We start from the raw sequence: 20,730 nt of genomic DNA, 5'->3' as shown, positions 1-20,730 counted from the left end.
TGGGGAAAGGCCTGTCACCCCACCGTCACAGCCGAGCAGCCCATACACTCAGGCGGGTATCCAAAGAGGCTTTCGGCTTTGAGGAGGCGCTCAGGCTCTCCGCGCTGTGGAGAGCACTGTCTGCTGCCTTCCTCAAGTTCAGGGCCGCCCGAGGGCTCATCCCTCTGGTTCCCCTGCTTCAGCCATGCTAGCAAGGGCACTGAGCCTGTGTAGGGAGCATTATCTGGGCATCTGGAGGCAATCAAGCCCTAAGGACCAGGGAGCAGGCCAAGTTCTGCCCTCACCACAGCTAACAGGCAGGTGTCCTGGGCTCTATGCAGTGCGAGGTTGGGCTTCCAGCCTCAGATCCAGCAGACAGTAATAGCCTAGCAGCCTGCAGCCCTTGCCTCCACCCTCAACGAGAGGGCCCAATGCACAGCAGAGACGCCAAGGCTCAGATATAGCCAAGGGGAGGCTTCTAGCCAGGCTCCAGGCCTGTGAAAAAAACCCAGTACAGGACTGCTGGGGCAGGGAGGGAGGTAGGCGTCAGGTAAAAGGCAGGCCAGGGGTGCCTGTGGTGAGAGCAGTATCTAAGCTGGGCCTCCAAGGTGGACAGCAGAAGCCTCAACACATCCAGAGAAGGTGAGATGGTATCAAAGCCCTGGAGAGGGGAGAGAAGTCCAGAGCAAAGACCTTGGCGTGAGCCAGGATGCCAGCAGGAAGAGCAGACCTGGGGAAAGCAGGCTGACTACACAATGGCCTTCCATTAACCTTAGCCACGGTGGGAGCCAAACTGCTCCCGCTACCCTAACAGACCACCCTGTTTTTAGGTCCTGCCTGGCACCTGTCTGTCCAAAAATACATTCACCCACCATCACAGCAGAGACAGTATGCCACTGTTGCGCAGGAAGGAAGCCTCTGAGCCACTCCCAGACGCTGACCCCAAGGGGGACTTTGGGGCAGCTCTACAGGCCAGAGAGCCCAAGGGTCATTCACAGCCTCCTGCTCTCAGGAAGAGCCTGGCACATACATGGCCTTTGGATATCTCCCCTGGAATTCATTGCCATGGAATGAAACCAAAACAAAACTACTAAACAAAAAACCACCTCTCAAAACCACTTGCCAAACAGCTTTCCCAAAAGGAGCAGAATTCACATGCAAGGGACGTCTGAACACTTGCAGCCTCATCTTCTCATTAGGACTCCTTCAACAGCTACAGATTCATCTTTATTTCCTTAATAATGAATGAAGCCAAGTGCTACCTACCCTTTCTACTAATGTCGACTTTTCCTGTAAGTTGTTCACTGTCCCAGCCCACATATTTTCATTATTTGATTGGCCTCTTTATTGCAAGTAAATATCCTTCCAGGTGATGATGTCTGCCCCTGTGCATGGGGATGCCTAAGTGTCCCCAGGGCAGGCGCCAAGGAGCAGTGTCAGGAGCAGGGAGGGCTCCTCTGGAGAGGCAGGCATCAGGCGAGGTGGGCCAGGCAGCAGCGGAGCACTCCGAGGAGCAGAGGCAGGGCCGGAAGTCCGTGGGAGTCAGCGGGCAGCCCTGGGCGAGGCCCAGGTGAGCACGGTCACTTGGTGACCAAGGGTGGAACTGCCTTCTCCTCTACTGCACCAAGGACTTGCAGATTCTAGACTCGTGATTCACGAGGGATAACTGGGTATCCATGGTCAGACAGGAAAGTGAACCAATATCCATCCCAGGCAGAAAGGAGGGGAAGCAGCCCCCTAAACTGGGTTCCTCCCAGCCGGGCTCAGGCAGGGAGAGAAAGAACCCTTCCCAAACACATCCCCATTTACACCTCAGGGACGCCCCAGGGCACATGCTGGCAAGCGAGGAGGGGACCCTCCTTACCAGCACCAGACCCCAGGGTTCTTATGCGGACCTCCCGTCGGGAGAGGACCAAGAGCACGGGGGAAGCAGCCAGGCCTCCCTCTGGAGAGCCCCACATCGAGTGCTAGGTCACGACCGCAGCCAGTCTAACCCACATTTGCTGCGTGACTCACAGTGAATGAGGAGGAGGAAGGGGCACTGGCTGCCCACAAGTGACAGGACCAGGGGAGGGCGGCGGCCCTCACAAGCAGCTGGGTCAGAGTTCAGACCATCTAGTGCAGGATGTCACTACCTCCTCGGCACATGTCTGAGAGCTGTTCTGCGGCTGGGTCACTGCTCTGCATCTGGATCCATGTGCGGAGGTGGGGCCAGCCCAAGGGGGCAGATCCACCACTGCTCAGCCTCCTGCTAGCAGTAATTCAGGGCAGAGGTAGGTAAACCTCAGGCCCTGAATAATTACCGCCCTGTGGGGGATTTCCAGCCCTGATGTGAAACAAGGAACTGAGACTTCTTTGGCGTCTATCCGCTCACTGCTCCCTTTTCTCCACGCATCAACGGTTCCCACTCCACTCGAAATCCCCAATCTCTTGGCAGTGCAGCTAGACGTGTGCAGCCCTGGTGGCAAAGGGGAAACCCTGTACTCCCCAAGTTCAAGAACTGGTGAGACCCAAAGGCACTAGAGTAAGCTAGTAAGGCATTTCAGCCTGACTCTCACAGGACCACTCCTTGTTGGGTTCCTGCAGGCACCGAAGTCTCTAGCTTCTCTTTCTTGAAACTCCACTTTACAGATAAGAAATCTGAGGGTCCAGAAAGGCAACAGAAGCCTAGTGCTCACCATGCAGCTGAAGATGGAGGAGAGTGGCTTTACACTAGCCTGGCACGGGGCCTGCCCACCATACACAGCCCAGCTGGTGCTTTACTGGGGGGCTCCCAGACACCACCAGGCTGGTGACAGCCTCCCACCCACATACTCTCATCAACCTGCCACAGTGGGAAAATGGACAGGTTACAGAGTTCCTGGTAGCCACACAGGGTGGCTTCGTGCCCAGAGCACCAATGGATGATGGTCTCTGGGCTGCCTCTGTCTCCCACCTAGGGTGCTCTAGAGCTGAGAGGTCTCCAACAGCAGGGCCTTCAGCCCATCCCCAGTGCTTGCCCTGAGCTGCAGACCACTTGGTAAATGACAAAGGCACTGCAGTCTCCCTGCCAGGGCCTGAAATGACACACACTGAGGTGGGACTCACCCCGCCTGTCTAGCCAGCCCGTGAGCACACTGTGGCCCTGCACCTATGCAGCACAGCCCACACCAACTCCTTCAGGGGCTTAAAGCCCACCAGGTCAGTGGTAAAAGCTAGTTCACTTTAAAACCAGCCATGTGGAAGTCACACTTTTTTTTTTTTTTAAAGCAGAATAGTCTAGACTAGAATTTACAAAAACCAATTAGCTCAAAAGGCTTTGGAACTGTTCATCAGCAAGCAAGCTGTCCTTCCAAACCAAAACACGACACAGATGGCACCCAGAAGCAAGCAAACCTCGAGCTTTTCGACGTGCTGAGCATTCTAAGGTCATCCTTGGCTGAGTCACCATGCCCTGCCAGCCCCATGGCAGGTGTCAGTCGTGTTTGCTGAGGGTGTGCACGCTGGTGAAAGGGACTTTGCCAGGCGAGTGTGTGTCTGTGATTTGGTCCCAGCCTCACTCTTCAGCCACAGCAAGTCTTCCCGCTTCTGATGAACTTTACACGTTCCCAAAACGGGTGCCGTTCTGTGACTCAAACTGCCTCTACCACAAGTCAGTGCAAGAGGTGAGCCTGGTGGTGACCAGCGTGTGTCCCACCCGACTTTCCCGAGTGAGGAAAACAAGTCGATGTGCCTTGAGTCTACCTCTCAGCTCTGCAAGGTGCAGCCTCCTGGCCCCGCTCTGCCTTGCTCTGTCCCACAGCCAGGCAGGCGCCAGGGGAACCTTCCTCAGGCAGATGCCCTGTCAGCGCCCTGCCTGGCTTTCAAAGGCGCCTCCTTCTGCCAGGACCCCATGGGAACCTCACACCCACAGGAGCTAAGTCACTCTCATTCACGGCTGCTGAGAGGAAGAGCGACACTGGGGTGGGGGCTGTGTCTCAGCCGCAGTCGCCAAGCTCACCACTTGCAAAAGCACAAAAGCACTTCCTCATCAGTGGGGCCCATCTGCTCCCCGGGAGCGTCCACAGCTGGAGGGTGGCCGCTGCCTGTGTGGCCCTGCCTGCTGTACACTCACAGCCCACAGAGCACCCGTGGCCAGAGCAGCCGACTGCAGCTGCGACTTGGCCCAGGAAGCCGGCAGAGAACACTGCCTGCACCTCATGAGCAGCCCAGGAAGAGGGAGCCCAGGGCCGCTACCATGAACGGCGGCCAACCAGGGGACCTCTGTGAGAGGCTTGCGGAGGTGAGAGAGGCTTGCAGACAAAGCGGGGGAAGTGGGGGAGACCAGCACTTCTCTCCACAGTGCTGGCCCTCAAGCCCTTCTCTCATCTGTCCCAGCAGCGCTTCCCAACAAAACCACAAGCTTCAGCTCTCCTGACCTCTGAATCAGGTCAACGCACAATTCCTGTTGTAACTTGGCCCTTTCAGAGAGTGTAAGAGCTCTCAATGTGTCGTATCTGGGAGTTGGTTCATTCCTACAGTTTGCAGTTGCAAAGTCAGAAAGCCAAGCAGAGTGTTTTCTATCTGCATCCATGCTTGCAGAAGGGTCTGGTTGTCAGTGCCTGTGACAACATACAGCACACCATGTGGGTTCCTCCCTCCCAGCCGTGCTCTCATGGAAACAGCCAGTAAGAATACCAGCTGTGTAAGACGAAACGTCCGATGCCCGTGGGAGGGGCACACAGTGCTCGGCCCACATACACCCAGAATACCGGCAACCCCAAATGAGAACCAGCCAGCTTTTCAGGAAGCGATGGGGCCAGCCTCCGAGAGAAGGCTGAGTGAAGCCGCAAGGGGACGGCAGGGCACTCCCGCACTGCAGTGAACCCTCCTGGCACTCGGGCCGGGCAGAGAAGCAGCCGGGCCGGACCTGGCTTCCAGTGCCGGCCCAACCAAGACTTGAAGCAAGACCAGCCACCAACCCGAGCCCAGCTCTCCTTCCAGGAGTCAGGAAGCCTGCGTGGAATGTTGGGAAATTCACAGATCATCTGTAGACATTGAGGCACGCTGACTACCCTCTAGGGAGACTGTGCCCACGGGGGTCAGGCCAAGCTGGTCCTATCCACTGCCCACCAGGCCATTCTGTGGTTTCTAAGATCCTTTCAAGACAGCACAGTGCCCAATGTGGCATGCCAAGAGTCTGCCAGTCTGCTCACTTGGGCTGCTATGGGAGTCCTGAGAACAGGGGAGAGCCTAAAATTTCCCTCAACAAGGCACCAAACACAGGCCAGGGAGATAATAGGAAGGGCTGGTTACGGCCCAGTGTTGAGGCATGGGTAGAAATGGCCGAAGGCAAGGACAGAAGCAACAGGTGAGGCACTGCAACTGAGGCTGAACTGAGCCGCCAGGAACACCATGGTGGCAACACCCAGCAGGCTCCTTTACGACATCTGAAGGACTATGGAGAAGAAAGCCAAGGCCGTACCCCTTCTCAGAGGGCCTCAAGCCCAAACTAGCCCCAGAACCTGAGGCTGCACCGCTGACGACCAGGCTGCCTGGGGTAAGCACTGAGGGTGAGTCACGGACATGCGACAGACACGCAGCCCTCACCTTCCTGGGTACTCCACACGGGGTCACCATGTCTGTTCTGAGAGCAGAGTAACAGGAACTGCCAGTGCCACAGCAGATACATCACTTGGCAAGTCACAGGTTAGGTATAGAGGAGCCCTCGTCTCCTTCCACAGAACAGGATCTGAGATCTGCAAACTCACCAGGCCCTAAAGGTAACTGAGGGTTGGGTGAGCCTGTCCTACGTGATACAACAGCCACCAGGCAGGACACGGCCTAATGGGCTGCACCACACACTCCAGGGCAAAAAGCATGAGCGAACACTGCACACAGGAGGTGAGCAGAGAGCTCCGAGCCCACCCACCTAGCTCACTCAGTCATTCCTTCAGCCACGAAGTGGGAGGATGACAGAAGTGTTCTACAGGCTCCTGGGAGGGGAACAGGAGACACACATGAACACCCAGGACCTGGCCTGACTGGCTCACAGTAAGCACTCAAGAAAGGGGATCACCACGGAGCCGTCATGGGACTACACTTGAGAGGGGTCAGGTTCAAGGCCACCTCTTTCCCCCACCTGCTGCCCTGAGCTTTGTGTGGAACCAGAAGACCAGCAGTGGGTGTGGGGACTTTCTCAGTGGGCATTCCTGCAACAGGGGAGGCATTCCTGCAACAGCCGCTGTGGAGAAAACCAAGGACATCATCACGTGGAGCAGGAAGGGAAGTCTGTGCATGGTATCAAACACCATGTAAGGATGAACATTCACACCCCAGGACCCAGCAAATCCTACTCTGGGGTAGGGACCAACAGAAACCTGAGCGCATACATGTCGAGAATGGTCAGGGCGGCCATATTCAGAACAGTCCCATCTGAAAACCATCCACATGGCCACCAACACTAAACAGATGATGAAGTCACGATCCAGCTGTTCAATGTCAAATGAAGACAGTACTGCTATACATAACATCGAAGATAAAACCTCAAAACAAGTCGAATGAAAGACTGGAAGCTCAAAAGCTGGCAAAATTTGTCCATGGTGACAGAAGTCAGGGGAATTGGGGGTGGGGAGAGGCTAGGAGAGGGAAGAAGAATGGCTTCTGGGGAGAAGCTCTATTCCATGACCTTGGTGGGAGTTACTGGGGTATGTTCACTTCACAAACACGCACTGAGATATAAACTTAGAACTTACGCACTTTTCTGGATATATGCTATACTTTTAGGAAAAACTGGTCTGAGAAGCCATCCCATCCTAGAAACAGATGCCAGAGCTACTGGAGTTGAAGAGGAGGGAGAGGTACTGTCAAGCCAGCCCCTTGCCCCCCATATGGGGGGCAAAGACCCTCTGAGGGTCCCATAGAACAAGGTCTGAGAACGTGGACCAGGAGCCCAGGCTGCCTCTGAGATACCCAGCATGTGCTATGTTTCACAGCTCACAGAGAAAGGCATCCACACCACTCCCACCCCAGGCAGAGGCCAGTCTGGGGAAAGCAAGGGCATTCTGAAGGCTCTACCGCAGGAGCACTGAGCAGGCCAGTGTTCCCAGGAAGGAGCAAGCTCTTCAGTTACTGAAGAGAGGCAGGCAGGCAGTAACCACTACCTGGGCATCACCAGCTGGCACCCCGGTTAGGTGGGCCTCTGGCTCCTACCACTTAGGTTCTCTCCTAAGAACACAGACCTCCAGAGGAGGTGTTATGCCACTTCCCCAACGAGGAAGCCAGGGTGCCCGTTATACACCTGGCCACAGTTTCAATACTAACCTAACCTTCTAATCCTGTGCAGTTAGCCCATGTCTGCCTCCACTCAATGGGCCACCAGCAAGTCGTATTGATGCCAGGAACAGAGAGCTGGCTCAAGGGAGGACAGTGCAACAAATCAGATAAGGGAAATTCCACATGCCTACACCAGGAATGAAGACAGAAAACAAAGACTAAAAATTAAAGTGGGGAAGGCAGATTAACATTCAAAAACCAATGTAATCCTTTTCTAAAAAGGAAAAGCCCATGATCATTTCAACAGATGTAGAAAAAAAAATTGACAAAATTGAACATCCATTCCTGATGAAAACTCTCAGCAAGCCAGGAACAGAAGAGAACTTCCTTGGCCCAGCAACACCCACAGCAAACATCACACCTGGTGGCGAAGAGTCGAATGCTTTCCCCCAGGAAAAGGCACAAAACCAAGGATGTGTGTCACCACTTCCACTCATTTTTGTCAGGAGATTCCACGTAGTTCAATAAGGCAAGGGAAAGAAAAGGAAGAAAGAAAAAGAGGGAGGGAGGGAGGAAGAAAAATCCATCTAGATTGGAAAACGAGAAGTAAAGCTGTCTTTATTCATAAATAACAGAACAGTCTATATGGAAAATCTTAATACAAATTCTACAAAAAAAGTGAGTTTAACAAGGCTGTAAGATATAAGTTCAATATAAAATTCTATGATATTCCTATACGCAAGCAACAAACATTCAGAAATTGAAAAATTTTAAACCAATTCTATTTACAACAGCAATTAAAAGTATGAAGAACTTACAGATAAATTTGACAAAAGGCCTCAACACTGAAAACTACAAAACAGGGCTGAGAGACATTAAGAGGGGCATCCGTTAATGCAAAGATGGCTGCTGTCTAGTCGCTAAGTCGTGCCTGACTCTTGTGACCTCCATGGACTGCAGCCTGCCAGGCTCTTCTGTCCATGGGATTTCCAAAGCAAGAATACTGGGGTGGGCTGCCATTTCCTACTCCTGGGGATCTTCCTGACCCAGGGATCCAACACGCGTCTCCAGCATCAGCAGGCAAATTATTTACCACTGAGCCACCAGTGAAGCCCAATGGAAAGATATACCAAGACAATAGCTTGGAAGAGTTGATATTGTTAAGATGTCAGCTCTCCCCCAAACTGATCTATAGATTCAATGCAATTCCAAATGGAATTCCAGCAGGGTCTTTGGGAGAGATTGACAACTTGATTCTAAAATTTATACGGAAACATAGAGTTCCTAGAAAGGTAACAAACTTGGAAAAAAAGAAAACTGGAAGCCCGTATTACAAGCGTGGTACTGGTGCAAAGACAAACTGACCAGATCAATGGGACAGGACAGTCCTTTAACAAACCCACACGTGGGCAGCCAGCCGACGCTTAACAAAGATGGTAAGGCAATTCAGGAGTGAATGAGTAATCTTTCAACAAACAATGCTGGAGTAACTGGGTAGCCATAGGCAAAAAACAACACTGAAAGAAAACATCAAACCTTGACCTCTATCTCACAAGATACACAAAAATTAACACAAAATAGATCATAAACCTAAGAGTGAAACTACAGAATGTGTCTTTTCTACAGAAGAAAACAGGAAAATCTTAGTGACCTTGGGTTTAAAAGGCAAAGATTTTAGTAATAATACACAAAAAGCACAAACTACAGAGAAAACAAACTGAATTTCATCAAAATTGAAAATAATTTGCTCTTCAAAACATGACACTGCTATGAAAATGAAAAGGCAAGTCACAGACTGGGAGAAAAGATACACAAATCATGTATCTAAGAAAGGACTTGTCTCTAGAATATATAAACACCTCTTTCAATAATTACACAAAGAACCCAAGGGAGGGAGGAAATGGGCAAATGATGTGAACAGATATTCAAATCTTTCACCCAAGAGATATGCATGGCAAACACAAATACTTCAAGAGATACTCAACCTTATTAGTCATAGTGAAAGTCGCTCAGTTGTGTCCGACTCTGCGACCCCATGGACTATACAGTCCATGGAATTCAGGCCGGAATACAGCAGTGGGTAGCCTTCCCTTCTCCAGGGGATCTTCCCAACCCAGGTCTCCCGCATTGCAGGCGGATTCTTTGCCAGCTGAGCCACAAGAGAAGCCCAAGAATAGCCTACCCCTCCTTCAGCAGCTCTTCCTGACAAATTCAAATTAAAACCATCGTGAGATATCACTATACACCTATTAAAATAGCTAAAGCTAAAAAGACTGACCATACCAAGTGATCACCAAAGTGTGGGACAACTGATACTCTCATACACTGCTGGTGGGTGGGGTGGCAGTATAAAATGGTATAATCACCTCGGAAGACATTCTGACAGATTATTAAGCAACCCAAAAGTCCATCAACACATGTATGATAAATTTTAGGATACTCATAAAATGAAACATTACTTAGCAACAAAAAAGAACAAACTATTGATATACACAACATGCATGAATCTCAAAATAAGAAGGAAAGAAGAGCCTAGATTAAAAAAAAAAAAGAGTACATGATTTTACAAAATTCTAGCAAAGGCAGATTAATCTACACTGACTATAGATTAGCAGTTGCCTAGGGATGGGGGTGGGCTGAAGGGAAGATTACAATGGGACAAGAAAAACTTTTGGAAATATGTTTAATACCATGATTGTGATGATGATTTTTCAAGTGTATTCACAGATCAAAACATATCCGATTGGGTACTTTAAGTGTGCACAGTTTATTATATGTCAATTATACCTCAATAAATTTGTGAAATGACTATGGAGGCAGATGACAGATGCAACAGGTCCTGGAAAAAAAGGAGAGGGCGGGAGGCAAGAGAAGGCAGGCTTCTTTGTTGGAGGTTAGCTCCCCCTGGGGTGGAGGGCGCAGCATGAAGGCCCTTCTCCCTTCAGGAAAATGAAGAAGGCTGTCATGCCCAGGCCTCTCACGGGTATCATAAGGCCTGTGTGACAAAGGCACGTGTGTGTGATGCACTCCTCATAACAGACTGCGCTCCAGTCTGCCTAGGCATTATCTCAATCCATATGCGCTGTGCCCCCCCCCCCACCCCACCCATTCTGCTTGCCCTGCAACACCTGTGCACCAGCAGACTGCACAGCCTGCCTGCGGGCCGGGAAAAGGCGCAGCAAACGCGCTGTGGCTGGAGCTGGGTGCCGGTGTCTTACAGGTTGTGAAATGACAGGCTCACTAGCTCCCCGGGACTGAGCTTCAGGACACGTGCTCTCCTCAGCCTGCCTGTGGGGTTCTGTCATCCTTCAACTGGAGACCCTGGCGAGGGAGCCAAACTCCTGTCCTCACATGGGAAAGGCCAGTGGCCACAAACATCTACAGAACGTCTTAGGTAAACAGCAGTCTGTTCTCCTCTCCAACAGGTGGTGTGAGTGATAACCTATTTCCATCCTCCTGACGAGAAAACAGCCTCTGAGCATCTGACAGCTTCTTTCTCCCCCTCACTCTTCAGTCTTCTCCAATGTATTAAGCTCCTGGGCATGAAAATGTCTGAAATCCTGCCCTCCCCCTCCCCCGAGACAGCTGAGCTAGACCCTTACTACTCTCAAGCGTGAGTGAATGAAGGACAGATAGATAAATGAAGTCCCACCTTACTGTCCTCAACAGCTGGCACTGTGTTAAGCCAATGTTATAAACCTCTCAGGGGTCTCCCTCTGTAGCAAGCTGGGATCTGCAGTCACCAAGTTAGCATCTGGAAAGCAAACAGGCCTTTCCTGTTGCCAGCTGTCACCTGCACCAGCCGCCCCACAAGGGTCACAGGGAACAGGGAGGTGACTCTCAGTGCCGCTCACACACAGCCCCATGGAAGACAAGAGGAAAAGCACCATGCCTGGGTGGCCAGCAGAGGGAAGGCTGGGACAAGAGCAGCAGAAGGCTATGACCAGGGTTGCCACGTTGGTCAGTAGGACCCAATGGCTTTGGGGAGAGTCTTCTATTTTAAACACAATGGTCCTAGAAGTTACCACAATGACAAAGATTTTTTCCAAATTACCTTGGCCACCATGAAATGATTCCAAAGGATTACATAAACAGGGGGAAGGAAAGCCAGGTGAGGTTTTTGCGAAGGCAACATTAAAGCAATGGGGACGTCGAACACCACAATCCAGTGTGCTAATGCAGTGACGGCAAGATCTGCGAGGTGGTAGCCCTGCCTGACATGCAGCTGAGCGGAAGGCTGCTGGCAGAAGATTAGGGCGCAGGGGAGGACCTCGACGGCTCCCGAAGCCATCTACTACCAAAAGCCAAATCAACTGCTTCCTCCCAACCTTCCCTGATGGGGACCCTTGGGAAAGCCTGACCACTCAACAGTCGTCCCCACTGGGCTGGTGTGGACCCCATCAGCACCATCTGCCTCACCCCAAACCACCTGCATCCCACAGGGGAAGGGTGGTAAAATTGATCCCGAGGATGAGCACCTACCCCATGGCTGAATGTCAGAGGACAGCCCTGCAGCGAGACATGACATCCCAGTCATCAAACATTTGAGGCAAGGTGGGACCCAGCTCCAGGAGAAGCACCACAGCAGCTTTTCCTTGCTTTAAATGTACCAGGCAAAGAACACTGAGGAGAACTGGGAACACAGAAGACTTCGCTTTTTACTGTATTTCCCTCAGTATATAATTTTTCTATTATTATTTTCTCACTACTTTAAACCAGTTTTTTAAAACTTTTTAAAAAAGTTTATTTCTTCCCTTTTCTGTAGCCACCATTACAGGTGGATACCAAACAGAACTGACAAGGCAACTAGGTGAAGAAACAGCACAAGTTTTCACTAAAACTTACATTAACACTGAAACGGAAATTGAGAGAGAGGTCTAACTGGGCCTCCCAGGTGGCGTTAGTGGTAAAGAACCTGCCTGCCAATGCAGGAGACTGAAGAGATGCAGGTTCAATCCCCGGGTTGGGAAGATGCCCCGGAGGAGGGCATGGCAACCCACTCCAGTATTCTTGCCTGGAGAATCCCATGGACAGAGGAGCTTGGCGGGCTATAGTCCATGGGGTTGCAAAGAGTCAGACATGATTGAGCATGCAGGCTGTCAACGCACCCAAACTGCTCTGCCCAGGTAAGTTTTCACCAAAGTCGGGGACCTTTCAGCCCTGCCTTGCCTCATCTCTTGGACCCTGGGCAGATCCTGACATCCCTCTGCATTCAAGACCTCTACATCCTCCTCTCAGAGCTCTTCAAGGCACAATCTCAGTCCCTTTCCTTCTCTCACCGCACTTCTCCACTGCCTGAGTAGTCCCACCCCCAGGCAGCATCACAGCTGCATCTGGGGCCCAGGCATCACCTCTGGATGCACTTAGAGGCACTTGTGCACCTGACAGGTACTGACGCTTTCTAAGCACCACCGGCTGACTCCACTGCTCCCCGCCCTCAGAAGTGGGCTAGGACCCTTGGTGCAGGCAAGCCTCCCTTTCTCTCACCTCCAAATAAACCCACTCACACTAGCCCCATTAGACATATGTTCTTTTTTAAAAATGTATTTGTTTTTAATTGAAGGATAACTGCTATACAATACTGTGCTGGCTTCCGCCATCCATCAACATGAATCAGCCATAGGTATACATATGTCCCCTCCCTCTTGACCTCGCCCCCACCTCCCTCTCCATCTCACCCCTCTAGGTGGTCACAGAGCACTGGGTTTGAGATCCCTGCGTCATGCAGCAAATTCCCACTGGCTGTCTATTTTACATACGGTAATGTATGTTTCAATGCTACTCTCCCGATTTGCGCCCCCTCTCCTTCCTGCCACGTGTCCACAGTCTGTTCTTTATGTCTGAGTCTCCACTGCTGCCCTGCAAATAGGTTCATCAGTAGCATCTTTCTAGATTCCATACCTATGCATCAATAGACAGTATTACTTTTCTCTTTCTTACTTACTCCACTCTGTATAATAGGCTCCAGGTTCATCCACCTCATTAGAACTGACCCAAATGTGTTCCTTTTTATGGCTGAGTAATGTACGTGCCACAACTTCTTTATCCATTCAAGATGTTGATAGACATCTTGGGTTTCTTCCATGTCCTAGTTATTGTAAATAGTGCTGGGATAAATACTGGCGTACACGTGTCATTTTCAAATATGGTTTCCTCAGGATATATGCCCAGTAGTGGGATTGTTGAGTCATATGGTAGTTTTGGAGAAGGAAACGGCAACCCACTCCAGTATTCTTGCCTGGAGAATCCCAGGGACGGGGGAGCCTGGTGGGCTGCTGTCTATGGGGTTGTACAGAGTCAGACATGACTGAAGCGACTTAGCAGCAGCAGCAGCATGGTAGTTTTACTCCTAGTTTTTAAAGGAATCTCAATACTGGCTGTATCAATTTACATTCCCATCAACAATGCAAGAAGGTATCCTTTTCTCTACACCCTCTCCAGCATCTGTTTGACGATGGGCAGATCTGACTAGTACGAAGCGATACCTCACTGTAGTTTTGATTTGCATTTCTCTAATAATGAGTGATACTGAGCATCTTTTCATGTGTCTATTAGCCATCTGTACGTCTTCCTTGGAGAAATGTTCGTTTAGGTTTTCTGCCCACTTTTTGACTGGGTTGTTTGTTTTTCTGGTATTGAGTTGTATGAGCTACTTTGCATTTTGGAAATTAATTCTTTGTCAGTTGTTTCATTTGCCATTATTTCCCCCCATTCTCAGGGCTGTCTTTTCACCTTGTTTATAGTTTCCTTTGCTGTGCAAAAGCTTTTAAGTTTAATTAGGTCCCACTTGTTTATTTTTGTGTTTATTTCCATTATTCTAGGAGGTGGGTCATAGAGGATTTTGCTGTGATTTATGTCAAGTAGTGTATTGCCTATGTTTTCCTCTAAGAGCTTTATAGTTTCTGGCCTTTCATTTAGCTCTTTAATCCATCTTGAGTTTATTTTGTGTATGGTGTGAGGAGGTGTTCTAGTTTCATTCTTTTACATGGAGCTGTCCAGTTTTCCTAGCACCACTCACTGAAGAGGCTGTCTTTTCTCCACTGTATAATCTAAGGCATGTCTTCTTTGGATCCTGATTTCAACCCTGATATGGTGAACCTGAGCTTACCTTCTAGCCAACTTGTGACGGTTGCTTTGTCTGAGCACGCCTAAATCCAGCCCCATAACTGACCAGGCTCAGTGATGAGGACCTGAGGCTTGATGGTGCCCAAGCTCCTCACCCTCAGTTCTGGAGTTTTCCTCCACCCACTCTGGTCTTCCTTTCCTCTGAGAACATCTTCTAGGCCACTACCTACATCACTCTTGAACCCCAACAGCCCCAGGAGGCAGATAACAACAATATGGCTCAGGTCTGACCTCAGAGGCTAAGTTCTGCCTTAGTCCCTCAAGCCACAACCAGCCTGGGCCACGGCAATGTTTCTCTGGGTGACTTTCCTGCTCTTATCCAGAGTTTGCAACAATTATGTAGTTGAAACTGCATCATAGATACTGGTTTTTCTTTTTTTCATTGAACACTTCTTCCTGTTGCTGCATACTCTTCATAATGATCTTAACAGCTAAACATCCCATTTATGCGTCATAATTTCCTTGACTTTCTCCACTGCTGGGCATCCCATCTCCTTCTGGGCTCCCCTACTGCAACCAATGTTGTAATGATCATCTTCACAACTTCCTTATCTCATTTTTCCCTAAGAAATAAATTCAGGTGTTCAACTCTGCCCCAGGGGTCCAAATACTTTTATGGCGACTGGTACTGCCTCAACTGGTTTTCACTCTCACCCTGGGCAATGCAATGACCCCACTACAAAGAGGAGGAAGAAAGCAGAGCCAAATCTGCTGTACCCTGCACAGGGTCCTGAAGAGGCAGGCCCAGCTGTCTGGCAGACTGGACTCAGATGTCAGGGCTGTTATCTTTTCCTGCCTTCGTCACCTATTCCATGACTCCACCAGCAGGAAGGGAGAGAGCACCCAGTGCACACAACTCTCCAGGACCAGCACTAAGGCTGCTCTGCCCCCCGCCGCGCCCCCCCTCCCCCCAACTCCAAGGCTGCTGAGAAGACAGGTGAGGATCAATGGGACCGTCACTCTACCTGGGGAGATCAGCTGGGATAGAAGCAAATATGGCATTAATCTTGCTGAAACCTAGAGCAATTTTTACAGCTCAGTGGTGAGATTATCAAGAGTAACTGAGATCTGCCAGGAGAACACAGCCAGAAGACAGAGCTGCCACTTCCGAGGAGAAAGGTGCCCTGCATACAGAGATGGAATGGCTGTCTCCAAAATCAGGAAAACCGTGGACGTGGGAGCCAAAACCATTCAGATTGCATACTGAAACAGCTGCAGCTCACAGAGAGAAGACACCAGAGTTCATTCAGTGGCTAAGCATTTACCAGGAAAATCAAAATGTGTTTGTGCTGAGGAGGAACTCAGGGAGCAGGGGGAGCTGGAGAGACTTACAGTCATGGCAGGGAAGAAAGGAGACTGACAAGGAAACAGGACAAAGTGACTGTATGCAAAGCTATGAAGAAAATCACCAACGCGACACACTAGAGGAAGGCTTCCTCCCAAGCCCTGGGCCAAGAGAGGTGGTCACCCCAGCCTGGAGTCCCAGAGAGAACCCAGGGAAGCAAAGGGTCTGGAGCAGAATGCTGGACCCAAACCATCTTCAGAATAGCTGGCCTCCAAGACACTCCAACCAAGAGAACCATCCCAGGAGTCAGTTGCAAAGGCACTGACGCCATCTTGGACAAGGAGCCTGCGGCCCGCAGCCCAGATCCAAGCAGGACAGGGGTAGGGTCTCAACCCCAGAGTGTGCTGCATTCAGCTCTCGCCAGCCAGCACTCAGGAACCTTGGGAGCCAGCTGTTATACACAGCCACTGTTAAAACATGCGATGATCAATCACTTGTGGTACAGTGGATGAGACTCCATCTGCCAACGCAGGGGACACGGGTTCAATCCCCGGTCCAGGAAGATTCCACATGCCTCAGAACAACTAAGCCCATGTGCCACAACTACTGAAGCCTGCGTGTCTAGAGCCCGTGCTCCGCAACAAGAGAAGCCACTGCAGTGAGAAGCCTGTCACTACAACGAAGACCAAAAAGAAAGTAAGTAAATTTTTAAAGAAATGCTACAATAAGGGAGTGGTTGGGACTGCCAGCTGAAGGCTGCTGTGGGCAGGCAGTTATCTCCTGCCTGGTAGCATTCTAAATTTTCTAGAAAAGTCACATATCTGGATTTTTGTAGGAAACCTCCATTTGTATTTTTGTGGCTAATTACAGTTTTAAAAATACTGTACTAGGAGATGTCACAAATCCTTGAGCTCTACCCAGCTCACAAATCACCTCTACTTATGCTCAGTGTCAGGTAGACCGCAGACGCTAAGAGCGATAAAACTGCACAAGCAGGCCTGTGTGTCGGGTGGACACGACATGTATTAACTCAGTGAATCCTCAAAACCACCCCGGGAGATAGGTATTACTACTACCTCTCATTTTCCGCATAAGCACAGTGAAACTCCAAGGTGTTAGGTAACTCGCCCAAGGCCACACAGTCACGGAGCCAGATCAAGTCCAGGCAGTGTGGCTCAAGTTGGTGCTTGTAAGCTTTATTTCTAGTTCCTGAAAAACAAAGGCACCAACATGCATAACAGAGACAGTGTCTAAGGGAGTAGGGAGGAATGAGTTCAGAGCTCCTCTGACAAACACTCTGGTGAAAATAGATATCACTTGAGATGTTCCTCTGAGCAGCAAGGATGGATGTCACCTCTGCGTTACTTCTGTTGTATTCCTGGGGTCTGGGGTGACTACTATCCTAGATCACTTGAGTTCCTATCTGTTTTATAGCACATGTCCTGGATTTAACATTTTTTAAACAAAGTTTTAGAATTTCATTAAGACTAGCTTTTAAGTGGAATCTTTATTGCTTCTTAATTTATGGTTTAAAAATGTGTAACGTAATTTACTTTAGCACTCCCTTTCACTTCTACGGGATATCTTCATTTGGATAGCTTTTTTGTTTTTAATTGATGTCTAGTTGATTTACAATGCTGTGTTAGTTTCAGGTATTCAGCAAAGTGATTCAATGTTAAAAAGGCTGAAAGAGACAAATATCATGATATCATTTGTATGTGGAATCTAAAAAGTGATGCCAATCAATTTATTTACAGAATAAAAACAATTCACAGACATAGAAAACAAACTTACAGTTGCCAAAGGGGAAAAGGGGAGGGATAAATTAGGAGTCTGGGATTCATATACACTATGACATAAAATAGGTAAGCAGCAAGGACCTACTGTATAGCATAGGGAACTATACTCATATTCTGTAATAATCTATAGCGGAAAAGAATCTGAAAAGGGATATATGTGTATGTGTGTGTGTGTAAAATTGAATATAACTAAATCACTCTGCTGTACACTTGAAATTAACACTATAAATTAACTATACCTCAATTTTAAGTGTAACGATTTTTTAAATTTGAAAACAAAGGTGATGAAATACTCATTTTTCCCCCACAGTTACTATTATTCGGGGCTTCCTAGGTGGCGCTCATGCGAAGAGTTGACTCATTGGAAAAGACTCTGATGCTGGGAGGGATTGGGGGCAGGAGGAAAGGGGGATGACAGAGGATGAGATGGCTGGATGGCGTCACTGACTCGATGGACCTGAGTCTGAGTGAACTCTGGGAGTTGGTGATGGACAGGGAGGCCTGGCGTGCTGCGATTCATGGGGTCGCAGAGTCAGACACGACTGAGCGACTGAACTGAACTGAAATGAGGTGGCGCTAGTGGTAAGGAATCCACTTGCTAATGCGGGTTAGATCCTTGAGCTGGCAAGATCCCCTGGAGAAGATAATGGCACCCCACTCCAGTATTCTTGCCTGGGAAATTCTATGGATAGAGGAGCCTGGCGGGCCACAGTCCACAGGGCAGTGAAGAGTCGGACACCGCTGAGCACAGCATTATTATCTGGGTTTTCGAGTTTGTTCATGACTACCATATCTTGGCCATGTCTACTACTGCAACATGTCTTCCCAACTTCACGTTGGGTGACATCATGCTAGTAGCTTGAAATCAGACACAGTGAAAGTATTTATACCATGGAAACCGGCAAACACTACAAATCAGGGCTTGATTTATTCTCAAGTTGGTGGCCTCTGTAGAGTCCTGGGCTGCATCCAGACCACTGCCTGTTTTCGTAAAGAGTTTTAAAAGTTTCATTTTATATATTTTTTATTGAAGTGAAATTCACATAACATAAAATCAGCCATGTAAATAAAGTTTTAATGGAATACAGCCATGTTTGTTTGTTTACAAATTATCTGTGGCTGCTTCTGTGGTATGCATAAAGGCGGAGTTGTGACAGAGACGGTATGAGCTACAAAGCTGAACTGAAAATATTTACTATCTGGTCCAGAAACAGCTCACCAGCCCCTGGGATTTAGACTTAAGGAAATACTGATTATGCAGATTAAACTTCAAAGTGTGCCGCCGGTAGGAACAGCACAAACAACTGAGGAAATATTCTTCCAGTATTTGAAAACTATTATCTGATTTTGCAAAGATATTACTTCACTCACTAACATAACAATTATCAGTCAATGTTCATGTCAAAATTAAACTCTTAAGTTGACTATGGATACAAAACTTCAACAAAATACAAACAAAGCAGTCTGGGTGAAACAACTGGCTACATCGAACTGAAAATAAAGTGTTGTGTTTCATGATTACTTGTAAACTGTCTGCTACCTATCCTTTCTATGAGTATAATCATGTATGTACATATAAGGCATTTTTCCTGGAAAGCCAGCTTTCAAACATTTATAAGCACACCACATAGAGTAAATTAGAGTTCTCTATTACTTCAAAGTGCTTAAAATAAAGGCTGAATAAAACTAAAATCCATTTGCATTACTATAATTCAGCATAACATATAAATGAAAAGAGGAAAGAACCTGCATTCTTTAGATGCTAACTCTTATAAATTATGGCGTACTTAAAAAATGGTTCTAAGTTTTATCATCTCTGCAAGCAAACTGAACTTCTCCATGGTGATTATCAATGTCAAGGAAAAACAAAAAAACCCAGCTAACACATAAAAGTTGTGTTCAAGGACACAGTGCTCCCTTTTAGGAACATCAATAATGTTACTGGGAGATTCAATAAAGTTCAATATTCAGCAAATCCCCTAACACTTTACACTTTATTTTTCTCAAAACTATACTGAAGAAACGAACTGCTCGCCCCTCATTCCCAGCTCCAGTTTCCCAGTGCCCTGCCTGGACACCCTATTTCCTATGTGTTTCGTGAACTGACAAGAGTCTGGAGACAGGCAGTGTGACAGCAGGGAGGGGAGGGGAGGGAGCTCTTTACAAAGGCTGGACAAGAGAAGCCTGAAGGAATCTGAGGTCAGATCTAGGGAGGTGTCCTACACAGCCATGAATGAGGGAGAGGGAAGTAGAAATGAGACAAGAAAGGAAAGAAGGGGCCAAGCCATACAGCACCTGTCATTGTTATTGTTCAGTCGCTAAGTCGTGTCCAACCCTTTGCAACTCCCCGGACTGCAGCACACCAGGCTACCCTGTCCTTCGCTATCTCCCGGAGTTTGCTTAGATTCATGTCCATTGAGTCGGTGATGCTATCTATGGTGTACTTATCTACGCCTCTGTAGGGCGTACATCTCACCCTCTGTCGCCCGCTTCTCCTCCAGCCCGCAATCTTTTCCAGCATCAGGGTCTTTTTCAATGAGTCAGCTCTTGGCATCAAGTAGCCAAAGTGTTGGCGCTTCAGCATCAGTCCTTCCACTGAAATTCTCGTTGATTGGTTTGATCTCCCTGCTGTCCAAGGGACTCTCAAGAGTCTTCTCCAGCACCACAACTCAAAAGCATCAATTCTTCATGACAATAGGAAAGGGGATGCCTGTTCTAATCACAGAGGATCTTAAGCCAATGGTGTGATCTGATATCAGTTTGGAAGGGGCAAGACAGAGAAAAGATGATGAAAGGAGAATATACATTTTGGTAGTAGAGTTACCAAAGTCATCTGTAGGATTTGCAGGTGGATTGGGCGCATTAAGGTAGAGAAAAGCGTGGCGCACAGATGACCCCAGGACTTGAACAGAGCCACAGCTACTGCGGCACTGACTGCAATGAGGAAAACTTCATACACGTCTTCTCTGTCCTGGTGGGCTGGACTCCTGTGCTCTGAGAGCATGAAAAGCATGATGGGTGGGCTTGACTGGGGTAAAGAGCTGCACACTCCTGTTCTGAACCTTCCAAAAAGGCACGAGAGAGAAAATAACCCTCTTCTCGCCGCTGGTTGCAGTACACAGAGGCCCCCTGATCCACTCCACATCTTGATTGCTCTCAATAGTTTAAGTACTCTTCAGGCTAAATCAATCTACTTTTTCTTCTTCTTCTTTTTTTTTTTTAACTGTTTAATTGAAAAAAACAATAGGAAAAGCAAAAACAAAACCATTCCTATTGCCCCAATACAAATGCCTCCCATTTTACCCTAAG

General features: G+C 48.7%; 1 protein-coding gene across 4 annotated transcripts in view; it reads right to left on the bottom strand.

Moving 5' to 3' along the window:
- The window catches only part of MED26 (mediator complex subunit 26), a 40,680-nt gene that overhangs the window by 5,038 nt on the left and 14,912 nt on the right, over nt 1-20,730 (bottom strand). Inside the window, exon 2 of one of the 4 annotated variants that reach the window (XM_024993952.2) lies at nt 16,699-16,831. The gene's annotated coding sequence lies outside the window, so the exon portion shown is untranslated. 4 annotated transcript variants of the gene reach the window in all.

Source organism: Bos taurus, chromosome 7 (assembly GCF_002263795.3).
Source record: "Bos taurus isolate L1 Dominette 01449 registration number 42190680 breed Hereford chromosome 7, ARS-UCD2.0, whole genome shotgun sequence".
Taxonomy (NCBI): Eukaryota; Metazoa; Chordata; class Mammalia; order Artiodactyla; family Bovidae; genus Bos; species Bos taurus.
This window is presented reverse-complemented; position numbering and strand designations above follow the sequence as displayed.